Genomic DNA, 16,850 nt, shown 5'->3' with positions numbered 1-16,850 from the left:
GCTGTTCTCCCCACCACTCCCTGCTCCAGGGACTTCCAAGCACTTCACAACCCCAGAAGGTCAACACGGGGCATTTGGATTCACTCTACTAGGTTTGCCACTAACTTCCTGTGTGAGCTTGGGTAAATCTCTGTCTGTCTCTGAGCCTCAGTGGCCACTAAAATCTCCCCCACATTAAGGTTACCAGGTTTAGCAAATAAAAACAAAATGCTCATTTACATTTGAATTTCAGGAAACAATAAATAATTTTTTAGCGTAAGTATATTCATGCAATATGGGACATACTAATACTAAAGCCTTTTGTTGTTAACTGAAATTAAAATTTAACTGGGCATCTTATATTTTGTCTGACAACTCTACCCCAAATGAATAGTTCTATTCCACTCTGCCCTACAGGAGCAGCCAGGGGCAGGTGTCAGAGCAGAGGCTGGGGATAATTCATACCTGGTATGAATCCCAGATCTGCCACTTACCCCTTTGTGATCTTGGACAAGTCACTTCCCCTCTCTGAGCCTCAGTTTCCTAAATGGTAAAATGGACGTGTTAATCCCTAATTGGTTTTCTCTCAAGACCAGGTGAGCACAAATGAAAAGATATCATTAGAATCCCTTTATAGACTGCAAAATGTGCTACAAACTCGAACATTAAGAACCTATTGTATGTGACACACTCCACCAAATAAGAGAAATGGTGATGGCAGTACAATCTGGAAGACGTTTGTGTAAGAAACCAAATGCGAGACTATTTTTCAGAATTCTTCCATAAAGTGAAATTTCATCCAGAATCTCAATTCAGCCTGCTATGCACTGATAAGGAATTAGATACTTTAGGGGAAAAAAATCTGTGAAGTGCTGGGAAAGAGTCATGCCTGGGCTTGATTCCAGAAAGAGCTGGAATGGTTCTCTGGACAAGCTGGGCTTTCAAATTCCCACTTGGGAAGGGACCTGACTAATCCAGGGTGATCACATGCATCAGTTTGGGTGGAATCTTTCCCATCTTGTCCTTAGGCTTTGGATATGCCTCTGCTAGCTGCATCTGACTCCTACCTTCTAGAAGCCTGGACTGATGGAGTGGATGTCAGTGGAACTGCCTGCCCAGCACAGCCTCTTATTAAAAGACCCTATCCCAGCCACCCAAAGTATGGGAGATAATATTTGCAGATCACATACTGGTAAGGGATTTGTTTCCAAAATATATAAAGAATTCCTACAACTCAAAACAAAATTCAAAATGGGAAAAGGATTTGAATAGCTATTTCTCCATAGAAGATATACAGATGGCCACTAAACACACGAAAAGATGGTCAACACCACTAATCATTAGGTAAATACAAATAAATCTGCAGTGAGATACCACCTCACACCCATTAGGATGACTATGATTAAAAAAACAACAACAAACCAGAAAATGACAGATGTTGGTGAGGATGTGGTGACATTGGAACCTCATGCATTGCTGGTGGGAATGTAAAATGGTGCAGCCTCTGTGGAAAACAATAGGGAAGTTTCTCAAAAAAACTAAACATAAAACTATTATATAATCCAGCAATTCCACCTGTGGCTATGTACCCAAGACAATCGAAAGCAGCATCTCAAAGGAATGACTGTATACTCATGTTCCTACCATTATGCACAACAGCCAAAAGGTGGAAATGAGCCAAATGTCTACTGACAGATGAATTGATAAACAAAATGTAGCATATCCATACATTGAAGTATTATTAAGTCTTTTTTTAAAGGATTTATTCATTTATTCGAGAGAGAGCACTTGAGCAAGGGGAGGGGCAAAGGGAGAGGGAGAGAGAGAGAATCTCAAGCAGACCCCCCCCCCACACACACACACACACACACTGAGTGGGGAGCCTGATGCAGGGCTCGACCCCAGGACCCTGAGATCATGACCCGAGCCAAAATCAAGAGTCAGCTGCTTAACCAACTGAGCCACCCAGGTGCCCTGTATTATTTAGTGTTAACAGGGAAGAAAATTCTGACACATGTTGCAACATGGATGAAACTTGCAGACAGTATATGAAGTGAAATAAACCAGACACAAAGGACAAATATTGTACAATCCCATTTATATGAGGTCTCTAGAGGAGTCAAGTGCACAGAGACAGTAGGGTGGTGGTTGCCAGGGGCTTGGAGAGGGGGAATGGGGAGTTCGTGTTTCATGGGGATGGAGTTTCAGTCTGAGAAGGTGAAAAAGTCTGGAGACGGATGGTGGAGATGGCTGCACAATAATGTGAAGGTACTGAATGCCAATGAAGTATTCACTTAAAAATGGTTAAGTAGCAAATTTTATGTTATGTGTATTTTACCACAGTAAAATAAAATGAATGGTAAGGAAGTGGCCCAAATTGGTTAAAAACTAAAGAACCCATCTTTTCTCTTTGGGGAATACCCCCTCCCCTGCGCTCTCCATCATCCCTTGCTCGGTCCACGAGGTTCTCCAGGGGTAGGCATTTACTTCACACACAGCGCATGATTGGTCGGGGACAGTACGTGACTTGAGCTGGACCAATGAGAACCCTTCCTGGGACTGTTGCCGGAGCTCTTTGAAAAGGCAGCTTTTCCATGGAGGCGACTAAGTTAATGGATAAGGAATGTGCATCAGGAGCTGCTGGTGATCGCTTTGCCTCCAAATCTGGAGAGCGTCTCTGAGCGTGAGACCAACTCATCAGGAAGCAAAATGCAGAGACGGAGGGACAAGACCTCGGATTGTTTGAGCCATGCCTGAAGCCAGTCAGTGCCTGCAATCAGTTCTCCCTGCTGGCTGTAAACCCCCTTTGTGCTAGTCTGAGCTAGATTTTCTGTCTCCTGCCGCTGATGGATGCACTGCTCCAGTTTGCCAAGACACCCAGGGAGAGGCTTCAAAGGAAGACAAAGCCTCCAGTGGCTCAGCCTGGTGTTGCTGGTGCATTCATACACAATTCCTACACGCTGAGTGACTGCTCCCCGGATGCCTTAAACAGGCAAACCTCAAGACAGACAATTTCTTTTTTTTTTTATTTTTTTATTAGAGTTCAATTTGCCAACATATAGCATAACACTCAGTGCTCATCCTGCCAAGTGTCCCCCTCAGTGCCCGTCACCCAGTCACCCCCACCGCCCCGCCCACCTCTCCTTCCACTACTCTTTGATCATTTCCCAGAATTAGGTGTCTCTCATGTTTTGTCACCCTCACTGATATTTTCACTCATTTTCTCTCCTTTCCCTTTATTCCCTTTCACTAATTTTTATATGCCCCAAATGAATGAGATTATATAATGTTTGTCCTTTTCTGATTGACTTACTTCACTCAGCATAATACCCTCCAGGTCCCTCCACATCGAAGCAAATGGCGGGTATTTGTCTTTTCTAATGGCTGAGTAATATTCCACTGTATACATAGACCACATCTTCTTTATCCATTCATCTTTCGATGGACACCGAGGCTCCTTCCACAGTTTGGCTATTGTGGACATTGCTGCTAGACATCGGGGTGCAGGTGTCCCGGCGTTTCATTGCATCTGTATCTTTGGGGTAAATCCCCAACAGTACAATGGCTGGGTCGTAGGGCAAGTCTATTTTTAACTCTTTGAGGAAACTCCACACAGTTTTCCAGAGTGGCTGCACCAGTTCACATTCCCACCAACAGTGCAAGAGGGTTCCCCTTTCTCCACATCCTCTCCAACACTTGTTGTTTCCTGTCTTGTTAATTTTCCCCATTCTCACTGGTGTGAGGTGGTATCTCACTGTGGTTTTGATTTGTATTTCCCTGATGGCCAGTGATGCAGAGCATTTTCTCATGTGCGTGTTGGCCATGAAATTTCTACTCATACAGCAATTTGGCAGTGTGGCAGGATACAAAATCAATGCCCAGAAGTCAGTGGCATTTCTATACAATAATGATGTGACTGAAGAAAGAGAAATGAAGGAGTCAATCCCATTTACAATTGCACCCAAAAGCATAAGATACCTAGGAATAAACCTAACCAAAGAAGTAAAGGATCTATACCCTAAAAACTACAGAACACTTCTGAAAAATTGAGGAAGACACAAAGAGATGGAAAAATATTCCATGCTCATGGATTGGCAGAATTAATATTGTGAAAATGTCAATGTTACCCAGGGCAATTTACACACTTAATGCAATCCCTATCAAAATACCATGGACTTTCTTCAGAGAGTTGGAACAAATCATCTTAAGATTTGTGTGGAATCAGAAAAGACCCCGAATAGCCAGGGGAATATTGAAAAAGAAAACCATATCTGGGGGCATCACAATGCCAGATTTCAGGTTGTACTACAAAGCTGTGGTCATCAAGACAGTGTGGTACTGGCACAAAAACAGACACATAGATCAATGGAACAGAATAGAGAACCCAGAAGTGGACCCTCAACTTTATGATCAACTAATATTCGACAAAGCAGGAAAGACTATCCACTGGAAAAAAGTGTCTTCAATAAATGGTGCTGGGAAAATTGGACATCCACATGCAGAAGAATGAAATTAGACCATTCTCCTACACCATACACAAAGATAAACTCAAAATGGATGAAATATCTAAATGTGACACAAGATTCCATCAAAATCCTAGAGGAGAACACAGGCAACACCCTTTTTGAACTTGGCCACAGCAACTTCTTGCAAGATACATCCATGAAGGCAAAAGAAACAAAAGCAAAAATGAATTATTGGGACTTCATCAGGATAAGAAGCTTCTGCACAGCAAAAGAAACAGCAAAACTAAAAGACAACCTACAGAATGGGAGAAGATATTTGCAAATAATCTATCAGATAAAGGGCTAGTATCCAAGATCTATAAAGAACTTATTAAACTCAACAGCAAAGAAACAAACAATCCAATCATGAAATAGGCAAAAGACAGACAATTTTTATCAGTGTTTGGGATCCAATAGCCACACTTTGTGGACAACGTGAGCAGGACTTTAGGAATATGACCTGTATTCCATGCCCGCTCCCCCAGGTCCCCCCTCGGTGGCCCTCGAGGTGAACCCTAATTTGGCCCCCTCCTATCCCTCTAGTCCAGAACATTCCCCATCCATTTGACTTTAGCCCCACTCCAACGCCCAGGAAACAGGCTCTGCGTCCTTCTCAACCTCTACACTTTTCCTCTTCCTATTCCTTCTGCCTGATGTGCCTTTCTGCCCTGGTCATCCCGATCCTTCACTCGTTGAATATCTATAGAAACACAGCACACTGCCACCTCCTCAGAGACATGTCCCTCATTCCTGTCCCCCTAATTGGCACTTATGCCAGTTTGACAGTCTCCAAGAACCCTCGCTGTGGACCTGGAGCAAAGAGCATTCTGTGCTGTCTCGAGTATCAGAGCCTGAGCCTGAGCCTACTGAGCTTGCTCTGCATTCAGAGTGGTCCAGGCACATGTGGTAAGTCAACCGGGCTAAGGAAGAGACACCAAGTGGCCATTTTCAAGACTGGAGACTACACATGGGCCCTCTTTGGGCTTCAATGTCCACATCTATGAAGAGTGAATGGGAAATACTATGTACCTCATATAGTTATTGTATAAATTAAACAACATAAGCTATCCATGACTACTCCACCCTACCATACATTACCATGTATATGCAGGAGTTACATCCTAGGCACATTTACCTGCAATGAGTTAAATATGAGAGAGAGAGAGAGAGAGCTCTTATCAACTCCTTAACACTTCCCTCACTCCCACCCGTTCAAACTAAGCCTTGCTCTTCACTGTCCCAAGGAAAACAAGGCCGTAGCCAAAATGAAAAGGAAAAAGGTTGATAATTAGATTTGAACTTCCAAGGGCCCTAAATTCTGTTAATTTCAGGAATTTTCAAGGGTAAAGTGACCATAGTGCATTTTGAGTCTCACATGCAGGCGTTAGAACCCAACCGCCACATAAAGTAAAAGTGCTTTCAAGTCCCCCTGGTCACCTCCTCTGCCAAACCATCGGATCTATGGTGCCAGGGGCTAGCCCAGAGGCCTCAGTCCTGGTGGCGAACACCAGGCAAAGGGAGGACCAACTGGCAAGTCCCATCTATAGATTCATTGCCTGTGTCGCTGCCTTAGGTGAAACTGTGGAATACCAGCCCTGCAAAGTCTGGGGGAAGCTCGTTTTTCTGCCTTGGAGAGTCTCTCCTGGCCCAGATGCCAGAATAGTTCTGTAAAGATAAGTCTGCACATGTTGGTCAAGGACAAGAAGGGAACACACAGACATCATTTGTAAGCTGTGACAAGGTGCTGGGATGATAGATGGTCACTTACTTGGTGTTGCAGGTGCCCAAGTAGAGGGACTTAGAGTTTTGGTCTTGTTTTGAAGTAACAGAAGCTGCTTTTTAGAAGTTGAATTTCACTTCCTAGTCCAAATGAACTTTAAAAAGTCACTGGAGCAAATTGTGGTTATTTCCCAAAGAATTATTAAATCCCTCCTCTCAGTTTATCTAGGTCACTAAGTTAGCTTACCTAAAAAAACAAATGCAGAGAGTACTGATTGCCTTGGAGGGGATTGTAATGGGACCCACTAGCTCATCAAAGCTAGTGGCTGGGGAAAAGTTGGGCAATTTGGCACTAGGGCCAAATTACCTCTTGGGCACATAGTCAAGATCCCAACCCATTCTCATTAGAGATTCCACTACAGCAAACCTGTCTGGCAGGGTGGGGTGTTCTGACTAAAGACCCCTTGCAAGAATGGACAGGAAGAAATCATCCTGGGGCATAGTGACTCTGCTCAAGTCCAGGTCTGTGTCATGTGCATGGAGGGAAGCCTTGTACTGTACCAAAACTAGGAACCTTGGCACGGTGAGCATGGTTTGAAGATAATGGCCAACCACGAGAGTATATGCCACAGCCTTGAACAGCATGGGACAGTGCTGTGGCAGTAGAATGATCCAGACCTTCTAGTGAGAACCTCAGCACTGGGTCAGGTTGCACCCGACTAATGTTCAAAGGAAACACCTTGTGGCAGGAATGGAAATAATCCCACCTTAAAACCGGGCCCTGCTACAGGCTTGGTCCAGCTTTCTATCCAAGAGTTCCTTTTGGGTTGGAGTGGGGGAAGAGTTCCTTTGAACTGCTAGACCGAGTAATTCCTCAAAGTTTTCTAACAATTCAGGAAGAGAAACAACTTACCAAGTATATGCAGGCTCAAGTCTGTTTTAATGTGAAAAATTAGAGGTGAACTTTATTTGTACTCCCAAACTACTATATTAAGCACAAGTGAACCTTGACTTTGTTAAATTGTCTCTTCAATTAACACCCCCCACCCACCCCCTGTCGCAGCCCCTACCTTTCTCCTTTCTTTTTCTTGTTAGCTCCTAGGTCTGTGGCTGTGACTGCAAAATCCTGGCTTTGATTGTTGGGATAAGGTTTAATTACCTCCCACCTGAAATGGAAAGGGTAAAGGAGGCCAGGTACTGCATTTAAGGTAATTAATTCCAATTTCCCCCCCGGCGCTGGCATCCATCCAGGGCTGTCAAGTTGATCACTTTGTCAATACACCTGAATTCCCTCTAATCATGGTTCAGTTTCCCAGGCAGCCTTGGTTGTACTGGAACTTTGTGCAGAGTGAGGGAAACACAGAGATTTGGGGATGGCAGAGAGGTGATGGCATCAAAGGGCTGTGTCCATGCTGTTTCGGGTACCAGAACCCTTTTATTTCCAGACCCTTCAGTATTCAATCTTTTTTTTTTTTTTTTACTGAATCCTCTGTATTAATCAGGATTAAAAATTGGCCTCTTGACAGAGATTCCAGGAGAAACAACAGGTTTAGATTAGTCTCGGGGAGGGGGTGTCCAGAACAGGTAACCCAGCTCAGGAATGATTCAGGTTCTAACTGCTGCTCTGATATCTTCTATGCATGGCTCTTTGGCCAGGGTGCCTCACATGACTCTGCTTACATACTATTCCCAGACCTAATCATATGGCTACAGCTGCAAGTGATCCTGGGAAATGTGTTTAGCTGAGTACCAGCCCACGGGGATGAAATACCTGGGTGCTGTAACCAAGGCAGGAAGAGTAGAAGGGTCTTGGGGGATGAAGGGTCTTTTCCCAACCACCCCTGGGCAGTGGATTTTTGGTGAGAGTACATGGAGCAGCCCACTGAAGAGGGTGAAGAGTCACATTCTCTGCTGCAGGTTGGGTTCCCAGGGAAATAGTCTCTGAGAGGCATGTTTGTGTGCTGGTGTACTCGGGAGTGCCATGGGGAGCAACACCCAGAAGGGCATCAGGGGTGAAGGAAGCAGCACTGGGTGTTGGGAGGAATATAACTGCCACATGGGTGCCAAAAAAAGCCTCAAGAGATGCCAGGATTGGGAAGCAGGTGGTAGAAGGAGCTCTGGAGCCACAGCATCCATTACATCCCCCTCCTTTTCTCACCAGCCCAGCCAGGGGAGCATAGAAAGGCATGGAATTAGGTTTGGCCAACAGAATGCTGTCACCCAAGATGGGATACTTCAGCAGGAAGCTGCGATTACGGACAGTTGGAGGCTAGACGGACTGTCCCGGCGTGAGGACAGGCTGAGTGGCCCAGCTCCACAGCAGGGCCTCTGCTAGGGATCCCACTCCCTGACCACCCCCCGCCACCAGCACTCTAGGTTCTGGCCCGTTTTGCAAGCCTGTTCCTCCAGGCGCCCAGACCTCTGGGATCTCCTAGAATCCTTTGGGATGAAGTCAGCCAGAGTCAGCATCTGGTCTTTGCAACCCAAAAGCCTCTAATCTAGTGCACCTCTAAGGGGGTTGGAGGAAGAATGTCAGGGTGTGGCTGGGTTGTTTAACACCATGGGGCCCAGTAGGTGGGAAATAAACAAGAATCAGTTCTATTCTTTGTCACAACTGCCCCTTTCCAACCAGCTCTGGGGACTTGTGTCTCCCCATCCTCTAGACAGATATAGTTTCTGGTCACTTTCTGGCTTAAGAAATTCCAAACTATGCCCCGTGTGATAGTCACACACCCCTCCAGGCCTTGCTGCTGAAGTTGTCCTCCCTCAGAAGGAACAAGTCTTGGGTAGGGGCTTTCTAACAACAGCCCGTGGTCTCGCCCTTTTCCCGGGGATCTGCATCTGGTCCATGGGGAGCACACTTGGCCTTACTAGGCCCAACAAGACCTGTGTCTGGTGCTGCCCCTAGTCAGGGTAATCAAACCTCTAACACTCTCCTTTAGACTTAACAACAAAAGTGAATAGTGAGGCACCAGTCCCCTTTAGGGTAGAGTCTGTCCCAAATCATCGGGGCACATCTTGCTTCTACTTTGTGAGGCCCAGGGAGCTGTGGAGTACAGCCTCGCCCTGGAGTCAGGGAGATGAGCTTCTGGACAGGAAGTGGTTTGCCCCTCAGGGATTGTTCACTCCCACATAAAGAGGAAGCAGGCCGCTGGGTGAAGCAAAGGAAAATGGGGCTTCCAGAACAGACCTCACAGAGCACTCCAGACCACTATCTCCTCCTTCCCTCGGCTCCTCATTGTACAGGGAGAGGAACTGAGGCCCAGAGAGGGAAGGTGACTTAGTGGGTGTAAGCCAGCACAGCAGTGAGGAACAGGAGGGAGCTACACTGGCCTCTCAGAGTCAGGGCATGTTACTGTGCAATGCCCACCCTGCTCTTGCTCTTGCTCTGAGTGAATCACACTCTTCATGCTCATGGGAATTCGTGGGACTGGTTCATGGGCACTGTATCCCCAGGCCACGAAGAATCAAGCTGAGGTTTCGCCACCTTGCTGGCTATGATAGACTGTATCAAGTGTTCCGCCTTTCAGCCCCAGATTCTTCATTTACCTGCTGTGGGGTTCCGCTAAGTTACTCGGCCTTTCTGAGCCTGTCGTCTCACCCATTAAATGAAGGTACTTAGCCAGTCTCACAGGGCTTTGAGGATCGGCTTCCTTCATTCCACAAATACTTTGTGAGCATATCGTAGCTACTGGAGATATAGAAATGAACAACAACAACAAAACCCAGACTGCTTCCCGTGCTTCAGAAATAGTATGTCCTAGGTGAGAAAGACACATGAAAGACACCAAGCAAATGAGTGCATAAGCCATTACTACTCTGGAAAAGACGAAAATAGGATAATGTTAAAACAGTGAAGTGGGGGCACTTTACCCAGAGTGATCAGGGACAGGGTGAAAATGAGGAACAAAGATCCTGAATAGACATTTTTCTAAAGAAGATCTACAAGTGCCCAACAGGCACATGAACAGGGAAATGCAAATCAAAACCAGGAGGGTGAGCACATCCCACCTGTTAGGATGTTCATCACCAAAAAAACAAGAGCTAATCTTCTCAGGGCTCATCCATATTATAGCATGTATCCATTTTCCTTTTTTGGGCTGAATAATATTCCATTGTGTGCATGTACCATATTTATCTGTTAATGGATACTTGATTTGCTTCCACCTTTTGGCATTATGCTGCTGTGAACATGAGTGTACAGATATGTCTTTAAGACCGTGCTGTCTTGTGTTTGGGGCACGTATGCAGAAGTGGAATTGCTAGGTCATGTGGTAATTCTGTTTTTAACTTTTGGAGGAACCACCCTACCGTTTAACACAGGGGCTGCCCTATTTTGCATTCCTACCAGCAGTGCACAAGGGTTCCGATGTCTTCACATTTTTGCCAACACTGGTTATTTCCTGTCATTTTGATAGTAACCATCCTAATGCACGTGAGGTGCTATCTCACTGTGGGTTTGATATGCATTTCCCTAATATCTGTGTCTTTTGCAATGTGATGTGGCCCACCTTCCCATCAAGAGGTGGAGTCTGTGCTGGTTGATGCCTTCCTTTGGTGGTTAGAATGTTGCAAGCCTATGCCAAAGAGGCCCTACATGCACCTATTCTCATTGGAACCCAGCTACTATGTGGACAAGCCCAGGCTAGCCTGCTGGAGGATGAGAGACACGTGGCCCAGTTACTCCTGTCACCCAAGCCAACAGCTGGCCAGCTGTCAGGCATGTGCATGCACCATACTAGACCTGCCAGCCAGCTGAGGTGCCATTGGACTGCAGCTAGGATCAGCCAAGCCTGGTTCAGATCAGAACCACACAGCTGACCCATAGTGTCATGAGCAATAGTGATTTTTCTTCTTTTTTTCTTTTCTTAAAAGATTTTATTTATTTATTCATGAGAGGCACAGAGGGAGAGGCAGAGACACAGGCAGAGGGAGAAGGAGGCTCGATGCAGGGAGCCCAATATGGGACTCGATCCCGCGACTCTGCTATCATGCCTGAGCTGAAGCAGACGCTTAACTGCTGAGCCACCCAGGCGTCTCAATAGTGATTTTTCTTGTTTTTTTTAAGCCACTAAGTTTGGGAATGGCCTTTGTTACACAACAATTGCTCACTGATACATCCCAGGTCCTGCCCCAGGGTTTTATCCTCCACATTCCATGGACTCTCCTGTTTTAGGACAGGTGAAACTTTTACCTAATTCCTGGAAGAAAGCAGACCAAGTCTTTCTCTGCCATCTAGCATAGAGAGGTGGAAGGACTCTTTTAGAAAGAATACCAATCTTTTCCCCCCAGGTTTGCTGAGATGCAATTAACACATATCACCATATGAGTTTCAGGGGTGCAGTATAAAGGTTTGACTTACATAAATTTTGAAATGATCACCGCAATAAGTTTAGTTAACATCCATTACCTCATGTAGATACAATACAAAGAAATGGGGGGGGGTAGTAAAAGAATTTCTCCTCATGATGAGACCTCTTAGTTCTTAACAACTTTCATATATGTCATACAGTGGTGGTAACTATTGTGGTCACCGTATTGTACATTACATTCCTCATATTTATTTATCTTACATGTGGACGTTTGTACCTTTTGACCACCTTCCTCTGATTCTGCCTCCCTACCTTCTGCCTCTGGTAACCATATATCTGTTTCTGTAAGATTTTTTGTTGCTGTTGTTTTAGGATTCCACATATAACAGACATCATACAGTATTTGTCTTTCTCTGACTCATTTCACTGAGCATAATGTCCTCAAGGTCCAGCCATGTTGTCACAAGTAGAAGGTTTCCTTTTTTATGGCTCAGTAATATTCCATTGTGTATGTGTGTGTGTCCATTCATCTGTCGATGGACACTTTAGTTGTTCCCATGTCTTGGCTATTGTGAATAATGCTGCAGTGAATGTGCAGATATCTTTTCAAGTTAGTGACTTCATTTCCTTTGGATATATTCCCAGAAGTACAATTGCTGGATCATATGGTGGTTCTATTTTTAATTTTTTGAGGAATCTTCACTGTTTTCCATAATGGCTGCATTAATTTACATTTCTTACAAGGAGTACACAAGGGTCCCCTCTTCTTTACATCTTTACCAGTATTTGTTATCTCTTGTCTTTTTGGTGATGGCCATTCTAACAGGCTTGAAGTGGTATCTCTCCTGGTTTTGATTTGTATTTGCCTAACACCTAGCAATACTGAGCATCTTTTTATGTGCCTGTTGGCCATTTGTATATCTTCTTTGGAAAAATGTCTATTCAGGTCATTTTTTTTTCAAATAAGCTCTATGCCCAACATGGGACTCATTGCGAACCCCAACATCAAAAGTTGTATGCTCCATTGACTGAGCTGGCCAACCACCCCCATTTGGTCCTTATTTAATTGAATTTTTCTTTTTTCTATTGAGTTGTCTGAGTTCTTTATATTCTTTGGATATTAACCCCTTATCAGATACATGGTTTGGAGGTATTTTTTTCCCCATTCTGTAGGTTGTCTTTTCACTTTGTTGACGGTTTCTTTTGCTATGCGAAAACTTTTTAGTTTGATGTAGTCCCTTCTGTTTATTTTTAATATTGCTGGTTGTGCTTTAGGTGTCACGTCCAAAAAGTCATTGCCAAGAGCCAAGTCAAGGAGCTTTTTTTCCTATATTTTCTTGTAGGAGTTACATGATTTCAGGTCTCATATTTAAGTCTTTAATACCTGAGTTAATTTTTGTGAATTGTGTAAGCTAAGGGTCTAGTTTCATGCTTTTACATGTGAATATCCAATTTTCTTTTTTCCATTGAATATTCTTGGCTCCCTTGTTAGTTGACTGAATATACTTGGGTTTATTTCTGGGCTCTCTGGAATCCCAGTCTTAGTACTACTCTTAATGGGATGCCGTTGATCCAGTCCTCATGTGGGTCTGGAGACCCTCTGATACCCATCATGTAGTTACCTTCCCTGTCTTCCCAGAAGGCAAGCAGTCATTAACCAAGTGTGACTGAGGTCCATGCCAACTTCTATAAGCCCCTTTTCCAAAAGATGAGCAAAAGTCAGGAAAGAGGACAACAATGTCTGGCACACTCCCCTTGGAGGTTACTTCTCTCAGTTTTGAGAACTTCCAAAGAGGCTGGAGGAATCTTTATTATTAATATGCTCCCAGGTAGATCCAGGATGCAACCTGGTCTGGGAATGGAAGTCAGGATACTTTCAAGAAGGCTCTAGCAGGTGAGACACCAGGTCAGATGCACGTTTTAGGAAGATTCCTCCTCCTGGCCACCATGCTCACTGGGTTAACAGGTTTCCACCATCTCCCCGCTCCCCCTTCACTATCCTCCTGGTGAAGTCGGGTCCCGTGAGCCCTTGGTGCCCTCTGCGGTCATCAACCACTCACTTGTTCTCTCGTCCAGCAGCCTAGAGGCTCCCAAAGGGCTCCCAGCAGCTAGCATAGGACTAGAACGGGTAGTGTGGTGACAGAGCACAGCTCACCCCCATCAGACTTGCAGGGTTCAGCGCCCTTACCTACATCCCCACCTTGCAAACCAGTTGTTCTGTAATTGTGCTTTCTCATCTATAAAGTGGGAGCGGCCAAAGCACCTGTTTCACCAGGTGTCATGAAGCTTCAGTGATGGCAGCATGCAGGAAACCACGCACGGGCATGCACTGGGCATCCTCGTGTATTTTACTGAGTGGAGATTAAAATAAATTTAAAATTTTTAATCCAGGTACAATGCACAGATCTTAAATATACATGCATGTACTCATTCTCCAAATCAAGGCATGGAGCATGTCCATCACTTCAGAAATGAGTTGTCCTTTCCCAACTAATTTCCCTCCCCACTAGAGGCCACCACTGTTCTGATTTCTACAAGGATAGATTGCTTTTTGTCTGTTCTTAGACTTCAAGGAAATGGAATCATGCAGTTTGCACATCATACAGTTTTGTGTCTTTCATTCAACATTATGCCTTCAGGATTTCTGTCTTCTCGTTTATTACTGACTGGTATTCCATTTTTTTGAATACACCACTATTTATGCATCCTACTGTTGAGGGATAGGTGGGTTACTTCCAGCCTGGAGCTATTATGAATAAGGCTCCTGTGAACAATTGTATACAAGATAGGTTTTGTGGACATATCACTTTACTTGGTAAATACCTAGCAGTAGAATTTCTGGGTCATAGAGCTGGCCGAATTTTATAAGTAACTGCTATGGCAGTTGTGCCATTCCATACTGCCACCGGCAAGGAAGGGAGGTTCCAGCTGTTCCACAGCCTCAGGAACACTTGAGCTTGTCACTCTTAATTGCTTCAGCTGGTCTGGTGGATGGGAAATGAGGTCTCATTGTGGCATTTCTTTACATTTCTCTGACGACTAATGATGGCAGGCACTTCTTCATGTACTTATTGGCCATTTGTATGTCTTTTGTGAAGTATTTGTTCATTTTTACCCACTTTTTAAATCACATTGTTTGTCTTTTCAGTATTGATTTGTTGGCATTTTAAAATATCTTCTGGAAATAGTCCCTTTGTCAAAGACAAGTATTGAGAATATTTTCTCCCAGTTTTGTCTTGTCTATTCACTTTTTTCACTTTTTAAGACAACTTTGGCATGTTATTGTGATAAACAATAAATTGCTCGTATTTAAAGTGTATAGACTGATATGTTTTGACGTATGTATGTAAATATATAAAACCATCATTGTAATCAAGACACTACACATATCTATCACCTGGTACTCCTTTGTGATTCCTCCCTCCTGTACCCCCCTTTCCTGTCACCCATCCCCAGACACCCATTAATCTACTTTCTGTTACTATAAACAGTTTGCATTGTCTAGATTTTTGTATAAATGGAATATTTTTTATGTCTGGCCTCTTTCACTCAGCAAAATTATTTTGAGATTCATCCATGTTGTAGTATGTGTCAATATCTCATTCATTTTTATTGCTGAGATGTATTCCATTGTATGGGTATACTGCGCATTGTTTGTCCACTCATCGGTTGATGGGCACTTGTATTGTTTTTAGTTTGGGGCTATATCAACCAAAGCCACTGTGAACATTTGTATATCAGTCTTTGTGACATATACTTTCATTTTTCTGAGTAAATACCTAGCAGTGACATTGCCAGAACATGTAATAGGTATATGTTTGGCTTTTTAAAAACTGCCAAACTGATTTCCAAAATGATTGGGATGCTTTACATTCCCACCAGCATGCGATTCCAGTGCCACTGCATCCTCATCAACCTTTGGTGGCCTTTTTCAGTCCTAGCCATTCCAGTAGGTATATAATGGTAGCTTATCATGGTTTTGATATGCATTTCTTTCATGACTAAGAATGTTGATTGTCTTTGCCTGTACTTATGTGCCACTCATTTATCTTTGGCGAAGTGTCTGTTCAAATGTTTCATATATTTTCTTATTAGATTGCTTGTTTTCTTATTGAGTTTTGAAGGTTCTTTATGTATTCTGAATACATAGTCCTTTGTCAGATGTATGATTTGTAAGTATCTTCTCCTGGTCTGTGAATTGCCTTTTCATTCCCCTACTAGAGTCTTCAAAGAGCAGAGATTTCAATTTCTGATACAGTCTGGTTTATCTGTTCTTTCTTGTTTGGTTTTGTTATTTGGGAACCTCTGCCTGCCCTCAGGTCACAAAGCTATTCTCCTGTGTTTTCCTCTAGAGGGCTTATGGCTCCAGCTATGAGATCTCACATTATTTTTTTTATGGATTTGATTAACCAGTTGTTATAGCATCACTCATTAATAATTTTTCATTTCTGGGGCACCTGGGTGGCTCAGTGGTTGAGCATCTGCCTTTGGCTCAGGTCATGATCCTGGAGTCCTGGGATCGAGTCCCACATCGGGCTCCCCTGCATGGGGTCTGCTTCTGCCTCTGCCTATGTCTCTGTCTCTCTCTGTGTGTGTGTCTCTCATGAATAAAAAAATAAAAACTTTTTTTAAAAAAAGTTTTCATTTCTTACTTGAATCACCTTATCATCTTTGTGAGTCAATTAATGGTATATGATAGGGTCTATTCTGGACTGCCCTGGTTCTATAGATCTATTCATCTATTCTTACGTCAATATCATAAATGCTTAATTACTAGCTTTATCGTGAGTCTTACAAAAGATTAAGTCATCTGAATCTGTTCTTATCCAAAATTATTTTGGCTAATCCAGACCCTTTGCATTTTCCTATATATCTTTAGGATCAGCTTGTCAATATATCTACTTGATATATTGCTTTGCCAGTTTTGTTTGTTTCTTGGATTTGTGTTGGAGTTTCAGGTGAATTTGGAAAAAATGGACAACTTTAAATTTTCCAGTCTTCTAATGCATGAACATAGTGTATTTGCCCATTTATTTAAATCTTTATTTTTAAAAAAAATTTTTAAAAGATTTTATTTATTCACTCATGAGAGACACACAGAGAGAGAGAGAGAGAGAGAGAGAGAGAGAGGCACAGAGACACAGGCAGAGGGAGAAGCAGGCTCCATGCAGGGAGCCCAACATGGGACTCAATTCCGGGACTTCAGAAAAACGCCCTGAGCCGAAGGCAGACACTTAACTGCTGAGCCACCCAGGGATCCCCAAATCTTTAATTTTTCTCACCATTGTTGTATAGTTTCCAATGTGCAAATAATGCATTTTGTTTATTAAGTTCA

The sequence above is a fragment of the Canis aureus genome, chromosome 19, assembly GCF_053574225.1.
Source record: "Canis aureus isolate CA01 chromosome 19, VMU_Caureus_v.1.0, whole genome shotgun sequence".
Classification (NCBI taxonomy): Eukaryota; Metazoa; Chordata; class Mammalia; order Carnivora; family Canidae; genus Canis; species Canis aureus.
Note: the sequence above shows the minus strand (reverse complement) of the source record.